An 18,004-nucleotide genomic window follows, 5' to 3' on the forward strand; every position below is an offset into this window, starting at 1 on the left:
GTTTGCAAAGATATGTCACATGTGTGGTGCAGTGACCAATTACATATGCGTTCACATTTGCGCGTGAGCATGGGGGATGGGGGGGGGCGTTTAGAATTTTTTTTTTTTTAATTATTTATTTTATTTGAAAAAATGTTACACTGTCCCTTTTAATTGTTTTTTTTTTTTAATCAACTTTATTGCTATCACAAGAGATGAACAACATCCCTTGTGATAGAATAGGCAGTGACAGGTCCTCTTTATGGAGAGATTTGGGGTCTATTAACCGCCCCATGTACATATACTGCCGGCCCGGCTGCGCGAAATCACGTACCTGTACCTAATCTCGCTTTTTTTTAGCACTGATCACTAGTGGTATTGGTGTCACTGGCTATTACTATTGCTGTCGTGATCAGTATCAATTAATGTATAAAGTGTTCAGTCCCAATAATACTTCTAATAATTGAATCCAATTTGAAAGTTCATTCAATGAACTGTAGAGAAGTGTGCTGTGCCGTGTCACCAAGATAATGCCCCCTGGTGCTGCTATATCACCACATGCTCAAGTGAAGGTCCGCACTCACCAGATGGCGGTTGACCCATTTGCTACTGTTATTATTTTATACAGGATTTATATGCTGAGTATAATAAAAAAGGTCAACCTCGCTGGTTGGTCACCCGAGGACCAGAGTGTATCTGTCGGCTGTTGCCTGGTATCCTCTTCTCGTGGTGGTGGGATTCGATGGTTCCAATGGCAAATCAACCAATCGATTAGAAGGAGAGAGAAGAAGAGCCTCTCATAGCATAAAAAAAGTCTTGTGTTTATTGTTAGTAAGCGTTCATTATACATACAAACACTATAAAGGACTCCAAAACTACCCATCCTCTCCGTGTGTTCCACCCTAACCAGAAATTGGGCACCGAGAGTTACACAAATTTCACATGTTGGTAGAGTAACTCTGTGAGACAAGGGCCTCTTCCACATAACCCTGGCCTGGTGGTTGTGGGGGTGCATGGTGGGGGCAATAGTGGGACAGGGTTGTCCGGTGCCTAGGGCAAGGATCTAGAATTGTGCCCCTTCCCCCCCACTGTTATTGCCTGCCGTAGAATGAGTGTACCACCCTGTGTCTATTCTTTGACCACTTGCTTTACTCCACCAAAGGAAGCTTTCCCTCCTACCCACCCCTTGTTCCAGTCTTGGTGGGGGGGGGGGGGTGACTTATCGGGATCTGAAAGCCCCCTTATCAAGAGGGGCCCCCTGATCCCACCCCCCCTTCCATGTAAAGTATATGGGGTAAGCTTTAAATATGAGCATGTAGTAGAGATCAACATAATCCCATTAAAAAAGAAGTCTTCGGAGATGGATACGTAGAAGAGTGTGGGCAAGTATCTGAGCCACCAGCCTCATTTAGAACGCGACCCTCCGGAGACAAAACACCTTTTCATATATTAGAGGTTTGAAGATTTCACTGAGGGAGCTAAGAGGTCTATTCACCACGCACGGCACAGATTAGAGCCGAAAGGAACAATAGCACCTTTAAATCCTCATCTGTGTTCTATAAGCGGCCCGCCCTTCCCACCGCGCTCCGCCATACAATAACCGGCGTTATCAAAGTTCCTGCGTGTGGTTTGGCTCCCGATGTGCCCTTATTACAGGCTCTGATAAATAGCATTTCAATGCATTGAGTTATAATGCTCTCTGTCAGACCCAATCACTTCCAATTAACCCGGCTCTGACAAGCGGGGAAAGGAGCGTTTAGAGGCAAGAAAATAACATTTCTCTCAAATACCAGAAATTCCTTTCATTTCAAGGAGCGTGACCCTCAAAAAACAGTGTCTTCCATGTACACAGATTTATTCCAAGGAAGAATGGAGGCTCAGTGGCCTTGATGGGTCCTTATATCCAACCGAGACATACCTATTATTATACATAGGCCTTATACACCATTATATATACAGTGCCTTGAAAAAGTATTCACACCCCCTGAAATTTTCTACATTTTGTCATGTTACTACCAAAAACGTAAATTTATTTTATTGGGATTTTATGTGATAGACCATAATAAATGAAAGTGATCTCGCACAATCAAATATAATCACACATAATAATGGTTCTTAAAAACAAATATAAAATGCATCAAAATAAAGTGCATAGTGTGATAGACCAACACTAAGTGGCACATAATTGTGAAGTGGAAGGAAAATGATAAATGATACAAATAAATATGTGAAAAGTGTGTGTGGGGGGGGGGGGGGCATTTGTATTCAGCCCCCTTTACTCTGATACTCTTAACTAAAATCTAGTGGATCAATTGCCTTCAGAAGTCACCTAATTATTAAATAGAGTCCACCTGTGTGTCATTTAATCTCAGTATAAATACAGCTGTTCTGTGAAGCCCTCAGAGGTTTGTTAGAGAACCTTAGTGAACAAAGAACATCATGAAGGCCAAGGAACACACCAGACAGGTCAGGGATAAAGTTGTGGAGAAGTATAAAGCAGGGTTAGGTTATAAAAAAATCTCCCAAGCTTTGAACATCTCACGGAGATCTGTTCAATCCATCATCAGAAAATGGAAAGAGTATGGCACAACTGCAAACCTACCAAGACATGGCCGTCCACCTAAATTGACCGGCCGGGCAAGGAGAACATTCATCAGAGAAGAGCCAAGAGGTCCATGGTAACTCTGGAGGAGCTGCAGAGATCCACAGCTCAGGTGGGAGAATCTGTCCACAGGACAACTATTAGTCGTGTTCTCCACAAATCTGCCCTTTATGGAAGAGTGACAAGAAGAAAGACATTGGTGAAAGAAAGTCATAAGAAGTCCTGTTTGTAGTTTGTGAGAAGCCATGTGGAGGACACAGCAAACATGTGGAAGAAGGTGATCTGGTCAGATGAGAGCAAAATTCAACTTTTTGGCCTAAAAGCAAAACACTATGTGTGGGGAAAACTAACACTGCACATCACCCTGAACACACCATCCCCACCGTGAAACATGGTGGTGGAGCATCATGTGGTGGGGATGCTTTTCTTCAGCAGGGACAGGGAAGCTGGTCAGAGTTGATGGGAAGATGGATGGAGACAAATACAGGACAATCTTAGAAGAAAACCTGTTAGAATCTACAAAAGACTTGAGACTGGGGCGGAGGTTCACCTTCCAGCAGGACAACGACCCGAAACATCCAGCCAGAGCTACAATGGAATGGTTTAGATCAAAGCATATTCATGTGTTAGAATGGCCCAGTCACAGTCCAGACCTAAATCACATTGAGAATCTGTGGCAAGACTTGAAAATTGCTGTTCACAGACGCTCTCCATCCAATCTGACAGAGCTTGAGATATTTTACAAAGAAGAATGGGCAGAAATGTCCTCTCTAGATGTGCAAAGCTGGTAGAGACACCCCAAAAAGACTTGTAGAGAAAGGGGGTTCTACAAAGTATTGACTCCGGGGGGCGCCATACAAATGCCCCCCCCCCCCTCCACACTTTTCACATATTTATTTGTATCATTTATCATTTTCCTTCCACTTCACAATTATGAGCCACTTTGTGTTGGTCTATCACATAAAATCCCAATAAAGTACATTTATGTTTTTGGTTGTAACATGTCAAGATGTGGGGAATTTCAAGGAATACTTTGTTCATTAATCTGATTAGATTATGAGACTGCATGGTGAAAACAGAAATTCGATTGATAATTTATGATCATATCTTACAACTATCAACCAGAATCCAGTTCCCCATGTGTTGTATTGATTGTTTGGGTTGTTGACTATAGATCGATTATTCCTATCAGGAGAGAGCACAGGAAAAAAAAAAGATGACAGTACTGGTTCTATCAGCGGCGTGCTAACCTCCCCGCTCTCTCTATCGCCCTCTTAGGCTGTGTGGGTGGGTTGGTCTGGGTGGTTGTAGGTCAGAGTGGGCGGGGTTTGGGAGCACAAGCGGTGTTCCCCCCCTGAGTTTATGGTGGGGCTTTGCTTGGTGTAGTTGAGGATGGCTCTGGTCTCTCTTCTCCTTCCTCTCCTCCATGGGACCACTGCCAACCAGCATGCCTTTCAAGGGGAGCTCCTCCAGCTACCAGTGAGCCTGGGGGGAGGGGGGGGAATTATATGGAGTTGTGGTGAATAATAAGGGGGTGGAGGGATTGAGGGTGCACAATGGGAGGTGGATGAAGATGGGGGGGCACAATGAGGGGATGAAGGGAGGGTTTATGGAGTTTATGAAGATGGGGGAACAATAGGGGGGTGGAGGGACTGTGGGTGTACAATGGGGGGTCGTATAGGATTAGGGGGGCACAGTAAGGGGATGAAGGGAGTGGGAGTATACAGAGGGAGATGCTCACTTAGGAGGGTGCGTGAAGTGCATGAGTAAGGCTATACTATGTACCATATGTTTATATATACTGTATATTCTGGTTGAAGGGACTCAGTGAGTCTACGGCAGTGGTCTCCAAACTGCAGCCAAAGGGGCCGGATGTGGCCCTTTGCTTGCTTTTATCTAATTCTTGGAGCAATATTTCATCCACTGACACCAACAATAGGGCATAATTCCTCCCACTGGCACCAATGATGGGGCACTTTTCCTCCCACTGACACCAAAGATGGAGCACTATTCCTCCCACTGACACCAATGATGAGGCACTATTCCTCCCACTGATATCAATGATGGAGCACTATTCCTCCCACTGACACCAATGATGGGGTACTATTCCTCCCACTGATATCAATGATGGGGCACTATTCCTCCCACTGACATCAATGATGAGGCACTATTCCTCCCACTGATATCAATGATGGGGCACTATTCCTCCCACTGACACCAATGATGGGGAACTATTGCTCCCAATGGCACCAATGATGGGGCACTATTCCCCCCCCTGATACCAATGATGGGGCACTATTCCTCCCACTGACACCAATGATGGGGCACTATTCCTCCCACTGACACCAAAGATGGGGAACTATTCCTCCCACTGACACCAATGATGGGGCACTATTCCCCCCACTGATACCAATGATGGGGCACTATTCCTCCCACTGACACCAATGATGGGGCACTATTCCTCCCACTGATACCAATGATGGGGAACTATTCCTCCCACTGACACCAAAGATGGGGAACTATTCCTCCCACTGATACCAATGATGGGGCACTATTCCTCCCATTGACACCAAAGATGGGGCACTATTCCTCCCACTGACACCAATGATGGGGCACTATTCCTCCCACTGACACCAATGATGGGACACTATTCCTCCCACTGATACCAAAGATGGGGAATTGTTTACTCCAGCTGATGCCTTGACGTTTACTGCCAATGGCCACAATATGCCCCCCCCCCTAAAGTCTGAAGGACAGTGAACTATCCCTTTGTTTAGAAAGTTTGAAGACCCCTGGTCTACTGGTTAGGGTGAGCAATACTTGTCTTACCTCAGGCGCTGGCAACCCACACTTTGCCATTGGGTGAAAGGTTCATTTACTTACTTTTGATAAATAGTACATTTTTGATGGCGGTCTATACATCAGGCCAAAAAAAGAGGGAAAACTAAAGGAGGGACGAGGGACAGAGGGACATAGTTCCACAACAGGGACAGTTGGGAGCTATGATGGTAAGTTTACACATGTTACGCAGTTCAAGCAGCCCAATGCTTCCCATCCTTATCTATGTGTGTTGTAAAATGCAACTTATCAGTTGACCAGGAACGGTTGGGCATGCAGGCATACGGCTCCTCCTGGAATACTGGTATCTTCTTTTTAGACCGTAGAAGCCATCCCGAAATAAACAGCAATAAACCAACGTGTACCTTGAACGACTGCAGCTTACATCCCAGCTGGTCAACGTCCAAGCAAATATTTGTCAGCCTCCAAAGTTAGTTGTAGCCCATAAAAGGGGCCATTGATGAGGAGTCATCCAGCACAAGCCTTCTTGGTCAATGTGTAAAGAGAGTAATGTTCTGCTGAAGGCTTCCCCTACTTCTCCAGCCACCCAGCATCAGGAGCAACCCCCCCCACCCCCCCCATTGCCAAGAACCCCTCCCCCCCACATACAACACCTCAGTGTTATACACCTCAAAAACATTTTGGTTCTAGAAAGTAAAGATTTTCTGCAAACCAGTGACTTTCTGTCCATCTTCACAATGGAAGACGCCATTGGTGGCTGTAATGTGAGGCCTTCAAAGTGGACACAGGAAAGCAGATACTCACTGGCCAAGAAGTCCTCAGAAGAAAAAGGGGATAATTCACTATATAATCCAAGGTTAAGTTTATTGAAGCAAATCGATGCATAGAGAAATCCACCAGGTGCAACCAACGCGTTTCGTGAACAACATTTTCCCCTTCTCTTCTGAGGACTTCTTTGTCAGTGACTATCACCCCACAATGATATAGATCCCAGTGGCTCTCCCCTTCTGCACACTGACCACAGGGGGGTCGTTATGTCAGAACTGCCACCATTCACAGGCTTTCTATGATTGGATGAGGTGGAGAGGGGGGGTTAGTGATGTCACAGTCTCCGCCTCATCCAGTCAGAGAATGCCTTGTATTCATTAAATAAATACAATATGTTCTGTGAATGGCAGCAGTGCCAAGTGAGCAACCCCCCCCCCCCCCCCCCCCCCCGTGGTCAGTGTACAGAAGGAGAAGTTGCTCAGCACAAGACCCAGAAGATTGTGATGATCGGTGTAGTAGTGCCAATAACAATAGCTAGATAACTAAACCCAAGAACAACAAAAAAATGTAATATATTGCAGCTTTCAGTCATTAGGGTGGTGGCTGCATTAGTTTTCAAGCTAAGAACGTTTTCAGCCATTACAAAAAAAAATACCGGTTGATCCTGCCAGAAATGCTGTATCCTTGTCACTCGCTGTGAGCTGCACCAAAAAATATCTTCCTTCCTAGCTATCTTCTGCAAGTACAGATCACCCTGCCCTCATATCATGGAGACGAAGAGACGTAGACATGTTTCTTTAGTCCAAATCAGAGGAGCGGCCTCCAGAGATACAGCGGAGGAGAAATGTAGCCACCTGGCGACAGGAAATGTGATTTTTTTTTTTTTTTTTTGCAGGATCGCCAGGTGAATAAACAGCAAAAGAAGCTTGAAAAAAAAAAAGACAACGAATGCAGTCACCACACCGAGGACTAGAAAACTGCTATATATTTTTGTTGTTTTGGGTTTAGATACATTTTAACCATTTGCCTACTGGGGCAATTTTTACATTTTTTTTGCAGACAGGTTAAAAATCGGCATTTTTTTGCCAGAAAAGTACTTAGAAACCCCAAACAGTATATATTTTCTGAAAGCAGAGGCCCTGGAGAATAAAATGGTGGTGGTTGCAATTTTTTTATCTTACACAATATTTGCACAGCGGTTTATCAAATGCAAATTTTCAGAAAAAAAAATACACCTAAGTAGATTTTAGTGCACACAAACTTAATATAATACCCATTTTTTTTTTTTTTTGTAAAATATAAAAGATGATATTATGTCAAGTAAATAGATACTAAACACTGTGAGGGCTTAGTCATAGGGAGTAGCGGCGATCCTTCCCTCTTTATATATACTAGCCCTCTGGATTGGTATTAGGATAAACCTGCACCTTATGTTCTAGGACACAGAGATATCATTTCACCTCTACTTTGAACGGCGCCAAAAGCAACTGGACAGGTCACTAAACGTGTCAAAATGTAAAACTGCGCACGCCTGCGAAATCGCTACAAACTACCGTACCAAAAATTGCCCATAGATGACCCTTTAAAATCCTTTACAGGTTATCAGTTTAGAGTTAAAAGGAAGTAAACCCTGATGGGTTTTTACTTGCTCTTTATTCCCTGCAAAGTAAAAGCATAATGGGTTACTATCCATCGCATCGCATCGCATCGCATCGCATACTAACCCAATATGTGGCACTTACCTGCAAACTAAGCCCGTGATGTCCCCGCTGGTGGAAGCATCCATCTTCACCCCTCTTCCTTCCGGGACCGTGGACTCCGGCTCTGTGACTGGCGCGGGTGCCAGTCACAGAGCCGGCACACTACAAGGTAAATATCTCTTAATCGGCACACGTCTAGGAGATATTTGCAGTACATATAGGTAAGCTTTATTATAGGCTTACCTATATGTAAAAATGTCTCAGGGGGCTTTGCAACCACTTTAACCAATTGCCGACCGCTGCATGCCAATATGCGTTGGCACAACGGCAGTGGTGGGCAAATGGGCGTAACCTGTACGTCCCCTTTAATTGGCGGGGCAAGTGGGCGTGCGCGTGCCCGCCGCATACAGTGTGACCTTGCCCGCGGGTCCCGACGACCGTGTCACAGAGAGGCAGAACGGGGAGATGTAAACAAGGCATTTCCCCGTTCTGCCTAGTGACATGAGAGGGATCTACTGCTCCCTGTCATCGGGAGCAGTGATCGCTGTCATGTGAGTGGAAGCCCATCCCCCCCTACAGTTAGAATCACTCCCTAGGACACACTTAACCCCTTGATCGCCCCCTAGATTAACCCCTTCCCTGCCAGTCTCATTTATATTGTAATCAGTGCGTTTTTTTATAGCACTGATCGCTCTATAAGTGACAATGGTCCCATAATAGTGTCAAAAGTGTCTGATGTGTCCGCCGCAATGTCACAATCACGATGAAAATCGCAGATCGCCGCCATTACTAATAAAAAAAAAAAATAATAAAAATGCCATAAATCTATCCCCTATTTTGTAAACGCTATAACTTTTGCGCAAACCAATCAATATACGCTTATTGCGTTTTTTTTTACCAAAAATATGTAGAAGAATACGTATATCGATCTAAACTGAGAAAAAAAAAATAGTTTTTTTATATATTTTTGGGGGATATTTATTAAAGCAAAACGTAAAAAATATTGCTTTATTTTTAAAATTGTCACATTTTTTTTTTTATAGCGCAAAAAATAAAACCGCAGAGGTGATCAAATACCACCAAAAGAAAGCTCTATTTGTGGGGGAAAAAAGACATCAATTTTGTTTTGGTGTAACGTCGCACGGCCGCGCAATTGTCAGTTAAAGCGACGCAGTGCCGAATCGCAGAAAAATGCTCTGGTCAGGAAGGGGGTAAAATCTTCCGGGGCTGAAGCGGTTAATTATGAATTATGGCCCTAGGATTATTGCTGTCACCTCGATGTTCACGACAATGCCTCACATGTGGGGTGTAATCACTGTTTACCTATGCGTGCCGGAACTATGTGCGCATTTGCTACCACAAAGGGGCAAACAAGCTCCCTTGTGATAGGTTTGGGCAGGTGACAGGTACTCTTTATGGAGACATCAGGGACCTATTAAACCCCCAATGTCTCCCTTGCCCTTCAAAGCAGCTACCCAAGTACTGATCCTAATTGGTTAGATGCTTTCCTGGGAATGCCAGCTCTGAAACCGAAAGAGAGGAAATCCTTGTTGCCTCCAGAATCATTCATGGCAGAGGAGATCGGTGAATGGATGATCCTCCATCTCCTCTGTGGACAGCTGTCCCCGACCACTTATTCTGGTCCAGGGATCCCCAGAAGAACAGGAGAGCTCAGGAACCACCACAGGCAGCAGAAGGAGGGAGGGCGTGTGCGGAGTGCTGTAAAAGTGATCAGGTGGTTGTAAACTTGCCCGGATCAGTTTTACAGAAAAGCTGTTCAATGAGTGCAATCTGCAGCCATGATCCTGGTATAACCACTTGCCGATAAGACAATGTGTACAGTGGTCAGCAAATGGTCAATAGACCCCTTGTTTTCTTGGAATTTGTTTTTGTATTTGTATTGTAGCACCCTTGGGTATGATTAGTTCAGCTATTCTGTAATCAGCGGAGCAGGGGTTGATTATTCAGGCCTGCTCAGTGTCTCACAGGCTGGTGCTCTGATTGCTTTCCCCTGTAATCTAGAGGATTCTAGAGGACGAACAGAGTAAGCAGCCCGAATAGTTATGGGACTCCAGCCAATCACTGGGGAGGTGTGCCCAGTGAGTGGTGGGGGAGCCCATAAATAGCCTGGGGCCTGGGATAGGAGCAGCAGAATTCCTAGGCCCAGTCCTGCTGGAGGTGACCCCTGGGGCAGGTTCACTGAAGGTGTCGTCTAGGAGACTTTGAGGTCCCAGCTGAAGCTTTAGCTGGTGGGGGGGGGGGGGGGGGGGGCTATTTGCAAAGCCGGGTTTCCTGGAGTTCTTTGGGTCTGGAGAAACTCACTGGAGAGTACCAAGAGGAAGTTGGCGGAAATATGTCCAGCTGTCCTATGGTGGTGTGAGTCTGTATCTCCCTCACTGGAGAGTGCCCAGTGGATATTGAAAGGAGGCAACCGATGATCCTGTGGCCTTCTGATTAAATGACCCCGGCGCTGGGAGTTACTGACTGGGTACAATTTTGATCTTTTGGGAAAAGTCCTAGTCACCTTTCAGCATTGGAGATTCTGTGGGACATTGTTGTGCAGCTCAGCAAGATCGAGGAGTCCTCAAAGTCTTCAGTTCACCAGTTTTGGCTTATCCAATGCTCCCTTCACCCCATCCAAGTTCATCATTTCAATAGAACCCTAAAAAAGACAACCCTAGACTGTTCCTTCAAGCCAGTGGAAGAGTGAAGAAAATGCTGTGTGGGTTGTAACTAGGGGAAAAGGAAACAAGTTCACCAGTGCAGGGCCAGGAAAGGAGTGGGTGGAAATGGTGGTTGCCTGGGGCGCAATGGTTTACTGTAGGGATGGTGACGCCTTCCTTCTGTTACAAGGCTGACAGCAGTAGTGACAGTGACAATGATTTTGACAAGAAAGTGACATTAGGGCATAGTATTCCCTAAGCTTTCACGACATGAACAGGGGAGGGGTGGGGGGCACAGTTTGACATCTTGTGCCAGCACTGCACCATTGGGAAGGTGTGCCCAGTAGGTGGTGGGAGAGCCCATAAATAGCCTGGGGCCTGGGATAGGAGCAGCAGAATTCCTAGGCCCCGTCCTGCTGGAGGTGACCCCTGGGGCAGGTTCACTAAAGGTGTCGTCTAGGAGACACTGAGGTCACAGCTGAAGCTTTAGCTGATGGGGGGGGTATTTACAAAGCCAGATCCTGGAGTTCTTTGGGTCTGGAGAAATTCACTGGAGAGTACCAAGAGGAAGTTGGGGGAAATATGTCCAGCTGTCCTATGGTGGTGTGAGTCTGTATCTCCTTCACTGGAGAGTGTCCAGTGGATATTGGAAGGAAGCAACCGATGATCCTGTGGCCTTCTGATTAAATGACCCTGGGCACTGGAAGTTACTGACTGGGTACAATTTTGATCTTTTGGGAAAAGTCCTAGTCACCTTTCAGCATTGGAGATTCTGTGGGACATTGTTGTGCAGCTCAGCAAAATCGAGGAGTCCTTAAAGTGTTCAGTTCATCAGTTCATCGGCTCTTTCATGGGTGCTCTACAGAAGTGATGACATTGACCTGTTTGAAGAAGCTATCATTTTTTTTGCAGATACCAATCATCTTAATAGAAGTTCAGATACTATTGAATAAAAAAAAACAGATATTCGGCCTGACACTCACATTAGATATCCTCCCAGGATGCTGTGCAGCTCGCCGAACACTGAGCGGGTTTTGTAGGAAAATTCAATATGGATGCAAACCACTTCCCACTGAAGAGAGCCTATGATTAAACCTTCTCCTCTCCTGCCAAACTAAATCCTCCTCCAGCAGATCTCTTGAAGTGACAGCGGTTTAGTGTTTTGATTTAAGGTGCACTGGGGGTCTTTTGAAGACGGTCTCCCATAATTTCTTTGCCCCTTCGACCTGCCATCAGTCTTGTGGAGTTTGGCTCTTTGACTGGGACCTCCAGAACCCCCCCCCCCCCCCCAACCCTCCGCCTTTCCCATATAATCCCACAGAGATGTGAAAGAAAATTGCTTCAGAACTCTTTGGTTAAATTTATTTTCCATGCTTGAAGTGGCCCAAAACTATGTCTAATAAATAAGCCTGCTGTGTGATTTACGACTGCTGGGGTCTGATTTAGAGGCAGGAGGGGAATATATCTTGCCTTTGGGAGTTCTGAGATCTGACTTGTAAGTGAGACCAGATGGTTTTATCCTGCTGGTGAAAAAAAAAAAATTGGGAAAGTGAAGGAGTTTTAAGAAGGGAGCGAAAGAGACAAAAAAAAAGTAAGAGGATAAAAAAAGGAAAAATAAAGGTAAACGGAGGACAGGACGAAAGTGGCAAAAAAGGTGGTGGTTTTCTTAGGCTGCAAAGACCTCCGTTAACTAATGACCAGACATTGCTGGGTGCCTTATGTTCACCGTGTTGAGGTGTCCATACACGAGCAGATCCAGGTATCCATCTGTTATCATTCATTTTATTTTGAGCTATAGATGTTCAGCATGAGTTCCATAGACCGATATTGTACAGCAGTGGTGGACAACTTGACTGTTGAGGAGCTTAGGGTTAAAGCCACAACCATTTCAACCAGTAACCTTGCCCAGAAAGCCACACTTTAGGTTAAGCTGGAAAGGGCAAGGACACAACATTATATTGAAATTTCCAACACAAGCAAACAAAATGTGGCGATCACCCCTTAAAGGGCCTGCTGAGTAGTCCCAAGGCATCCTTTTTCCATACTGGTGTATCAGCAGCCAGGCACACGGGATCAGTCACTCCTCTGACTCAGTGAACAGTCTACGGGTATCCTTGTTTTTGATGCTTTATTAGACGTTGAACTTGTACAGGGTATAGGGAAGCTGTGGGATACTCCACAAAAAACAGTAACCACGAGTACACTTTTCCCTTTGTTAAAGTGGTATTAAAGGTTCGGCTTTACAAACAAACAAAAACAAACATGTTATGTTTACCTTCTCTATGCAATGGTTTTGCACACAGCAGCCCTAATCTTCCTCTTCCTCTTCTTGGGTACCCCGCCGATGCTCCTGGCTCCTCCCCCTTGACCGGTGGCCCCCCACTAGCAAGCCGCTTGCTATGGGGGCACTGGTGCATGCTTGCTCCCGAGCCCTGCTCTATGCATCCATAAGACACATAGCTCTCTCCTCATTGGCTCACTGGCTGTGATTGACAGCCAATGAGGAGAGGGAGTCCCAATACAGTCAAGGCTCCCTTTCCCTAAGGGCTCAAAGGGCCTTCGTTTTTAATATTGGGGGCCTCAAGTGTGGCCCTGAACATCGCCAAAGGGCTGGGATGTGTGACTTTTCCCAGAAGGCTGACGGTGAGAAGGGGTGGGTCAAACTGTTGTCATCCTCACCTAGGCAAGGATTGAGGAAGCAGGAGCGAGTACCTGTCAAGAAGAGGTATCCACTTCTTGAAAAAAAATGCTGAAAATGTTTTAAAGCCTGGAACCGGGGGGGGGGTAGAGGATGAGCTGCCTTACCCTATCTAGCTGGTGGTCCACTACTTAGAAGAAGGAGGGGTGCAGGCTGTCTGACAACCACAGAAGGCTAAAGAATGTTTATGAAGATAACACGAGCAATATCTTGTCATTGGTGTCATCTCCATAAACATTCTGTAGCCTTCTTGGGATTTTGGACAGCCTGCACCTCTCCTTCATCAAGAACTGAATGATGACACATTGCTTCTGCCTGGAATCCATTCTTTACATGCAATGGAAAAAAGAAGAAGAGTCACTATAGAGGAAGATAAAGTGTTTTGGGAGCCTGGTCCCCAGCCAGGACTTACCAAGGAGAAGAGCAAATGGACTATCTTGGTACAATGTAAAGAGGGATACAACTGATATATATAAACAATCATAAAAAATTTAGAACAAGTTTGTTGATACATAATACATGACAAAAATACGTCAGTAGTAAGTTAAAAACATAGGTGACTTGGTCATGGACAGTGTTTTGACTAGTTTCGCGGATTGAGCCGCTTCATCAGGAAAAACATCTGTAATTTAATTGACACAATACAGATGTTTATTCCTGATGAAGCGGCTCAATCCGCGAAACTAGTCGAAACACTGTCCATGACCAAGTCACCTATGTTTTTAACTTACTACTGACGTTTTTTGTCACGTATTATGTATCAATAAACTTGTTCTAAATTTTATATGATTGTTTATATATAGCAATTGTATCCCTCTTTACATTGTACCGAGATAGTCCATTTGCTCTTCTCCTTGGTAAGTCCTGGCTGGGGACCAGGCTCCCAAAACCCTTTATCTTATTAGGTCTTAGATGATGGTACAACCCCTGTTTTAACACTTATATCCATTGATATTGTTTTCAGAGACCGCCCATATTTTTCTACTATAGAGGAAGACTTACCCCACCAACATTTGAAGTTTGAACAACCTATGTAAGTCAATAAAACAGTTATGCCCACTTTTGCCTTACTTTCGGTACAGCTCTCGTGCATTGAAACAAAACTGAAACGCATAGACCCCTTGCACCCCCTAAACTGCAGATCTCCCTGCAGCCTGGCCTCATGTTTACTGAGATTTGATGGTCCATATTTTCTCAAGTAGGTCAGCAACAGCAGCCTCTGCCCTTCTCCTAGTACAGGTTCATCTTATGGTGTGTTATGAAGCCTTGCTATATTGTTCATGTATGGTGCTTCCCAGTGGTGGTCGGTGGTAATTTTTTTTGGGGGGGGCGGCAAACAGTAACACCAGACCCCCCCCCAGTCGGTCAGGCGGTCGGCAGTCAGTCGGGTGGGTCTGGTGCACTTACCCCATCTGTGGTGGGCAGTGCTTCACTGGGGGCTTCCCTTGCTCGGCGGTGGCGACAGTGACGACTTTCCCTTTCCCTGCTCTCCACTGCCATTATGGTGGCTTCCGTTTCCTCCCTCCTCCTCAGTGGCCAATTGGGACTCTTCTCTTTTCGGGCCAATCGGAATTCGGGTCTCAGACCTGCTTCTGATTGGCCGGATTGAGGATCAGTGTTTCAATAGCGAAAATTAATTCGCAGTTGTAACACCTGGGTGGGCTCCTGGCGCAATGCTCTGCACCACAAGCCTATTTTGAAGCCTATTAAAGTAAGGTGACCAGATTTTTTAAATGAAATCCGGGGACATATTTTTTTTTTTACTAGTAATGGCGGCAATTACCGACTCTCTGCCCTTCGCCGCCTGCCTCACAGCCTGCCAAGACTTACTCTCCGGGCCCCGGCTACTATTGGGTGGGGAGCGGAGGAAGATCACTCCACCAGGGAAGGCAAGGAGATGGGCAGGTGGCTGACTGGGACTTAAGCCAAGGCAGAAGAACATGCGAGCAGGAGTGGAACGGGCATGCACCCGAAACTGAAGAAATTTTCTCTCCGCTCCGACCAGCACATGATCATCAGAAAGGGGCACAGATAATGAAAAAAATACACCCCCACCCCCTAAGCTAGTAGGAGCGACAGAACGGTGGGGTGTAATTCAGATTTTTTTCTTTTTTTTTTAAATTCTGCACTGACTGTCTTTGAAATTGCCCCAGCCCCTGTTCAAATCCAATCTGGGGACAAAACTGGGGACAGACTTGGTTTCGGGGACAGTGTCCTCATTCCAGGGACTGTCCCCGGAAACCGGGGATGTCTGGTCACCCTATATTAAAGCCTCTGGCTCTAATCAGGTGCTTAAAAAAAGACACCCCGCCGCTGTAATTCACGCGTCCGGCGTCCTGAAAGGGGCTGAACGCATGAATAGGGGGTGGTGGTGTTCTGTCAAAATAGCAGCCGTGGATCGAGCATGGGGGGTGATGGCCGTGGATAGAGGGGGTGGCGCTCCAGCGCTCCCTAATGGATGGGCCGCCACAGGTGCCTCCCTTGCTAGATACACTTTTCATGGTTTTGTAGCACACCAACAAGTCTTTCTTTTTTTCTTAACAAGGCAAAGAGCAAACTGGCTGAGCAGAAAATGTTGTCCATAATATACTGAAATTCTGAATGACTGCCACGGATTATTGCAATTTGTACATCGCCACTGCTCTTTGCACCACCATATGAAATAACCCCTCAAAAGCAAACCTTCCATAAGAACGAGGGGAAAAATAAAAAAATGTTATAAACGTTTGAAATGTAATAGTGTAAAGTGCAAGAGAGTAAAAAATGAGGCTTGGAGGGGCACTGTGGCCTCTCGGTGTTATATATTTCTCTCCTGAGCTGTCTCTCACACTCTCTCTCCTTTACCTTCTCTCTTACACATACTCTGTCTCCTGCGAGCAGGTCTGTTTGATAAATATGATACTTAGAAATATTCCTCCCGCTAGACAGCAAAGCCTTGCAGTAAAAATGATATAATCTTTCACCAGACTCCTCTGAATCAAGGTTGAAATAGAGCCCAGGATTCTGCAAGACAGCAGAGGGACATGGGAAATGTTTAACCCTTGCCCAGCTTCCGTTACAGGACGATCGCTCAGGATATGTATTCGTTTGATGCAATTGTATGTGCTTGGCATTAAATGCAAGGCGGAGATTGGAACATTGTATGCAACCAGTTCTTTCGTGGTGTGTTGGTATAGAACAATGCTCTTACGTCTAGACATATTAAATTGCCTTTAGACTAAAGGCACCTATACACAAGCCCAAAAGTAAGGGTTGGGTGTCTGTTAAGGTCTGGTGACCACAGACGTGGCACTCTTCACCTTTAGCAGCCAACGATCAAGGGCACTATATCTGCATCGCTGGCATTTGGGTGTCCCTAAGACTATCAGAAGCAACGGATTATCAGACTTTATCAGGAGACCATTCCCCAATGAAGGAACGCTAAGGACTGTTGAGTAGCTGAGTTGAGCAACCAAAAGTCTCAAACGTCAAAGCCAATGGGCTGAGCAGGGATGAAGTCAATTTAATCACTGGTATTAGGGTGCCCCCAGGATTTAAGCACCAGATTATCAGATTATATCAGGAGGTCCTTCTCCAGTGAAGGAAAGCTAAGGTCCCATGCATAAAAGTGCTGAAAGAGATGTGGTCAGTTTCATCATTGGCATTTGGGTGCCCCTAAGACTTAAAGCGGAGTTCCACCCAAAAATGGAACTTCTGCTTTTCGGAATCCCCCCCCCCCCTCCGGTGTTACATTTGGCACCTTTCAGGGGGGAGAAGATACCTGTCTAATACAGGTATTTTGCTCCCACTTCCGGGCATAGATAGCCGAGCCACCCGCGGGTATCTACACCACTTTCGGCCCCTTCTCCATCCACCCCACTGTCTTCTGGGAGACACATAGGTCCCAGAAGACAGCAGGGACCAGTGGAATCATGCAGCGCGAGTCGCGCATGCACAGAAGGGAAAAAGGAAGTCAAGTCGTAAGGCTTGACTTCCTGATTCCCTTACCGAAGATGGCGGCGCCTCCACCCAAGAGCCAAGGGACGGGTGGGCTTCAGGTGCCGACATCGCAGGTGCCCTGGACAGGTAAGTGTCCTTATTTTAAAAGTCAGCAGCTGCAGTATTTGTAGCTGCTGACTTAAAAAAAAAAAAATTAGGCGGAACTCTGCTTTAAGCACTAGATATTAGAAGTGCTGGATTATCTGACTTCATCAGGAGACTATTCTCCAATGAAGGAAAGCTAAGGACAGTGTAGTAGTTGAGGTGAGTAACCACAGTCCCACTCATCAAAGTGCTCAGCAGAGATGCAGTCAATCTCATCATTGGCATTTGAATGCCCCAAGACTTAAGCGCCACATATCAGAAGTCGGGTTATCAGACTTCATCAGAGACCATTCCCTAATGAAGGAAAGTTAAGGACTGTTGAGTAGTCAAGGTGGGTACCCAAGGTCCAAAGCCTCAAACCCAATGGGCCTGAGCAGGGTTGTGGTCAATTTATTTTGTCACTGGTATTTGGGTGTTCTCAAGACTTAAGCACCAGATTTCAGAAGCGCCATATTTGCAGACTTTATCAGGAGGCAGTTTAACAGTGATGGAAAAGTAAGAAATGTGGAGCAGTCAAGGTGAGTAACCAAGGTTCTAAGTGTCAAAGTCAAAGGGACTGAGCAGGGATGTAGTCAATAACCCAAGGTAAGAGCAGGATGCTTTCTAGAAAGATCAGGTAAAGCAAGTGCTCAAATCCAGGTAGTCCAACCGGTCAGAGGTAGTAATAGCAAAATCAGGAATATAACAGACAAAGGTGAGTAAAAGGATCACA

Source organism: Aquarana catesbeiana, linkage group LG03, assembly GCF_042186555.1.
Source record: "Aquarana catesbeiana isolate 2022-GZ linkage group LG03, ASM4218655v1, whole genome shotgun sequence".
Lineage (NCBI taxonomy): Eukaryota > Metazoa > Chordata > Amphibia > Anura > Ranidae > Aquarana > Aquarana catesbeiana.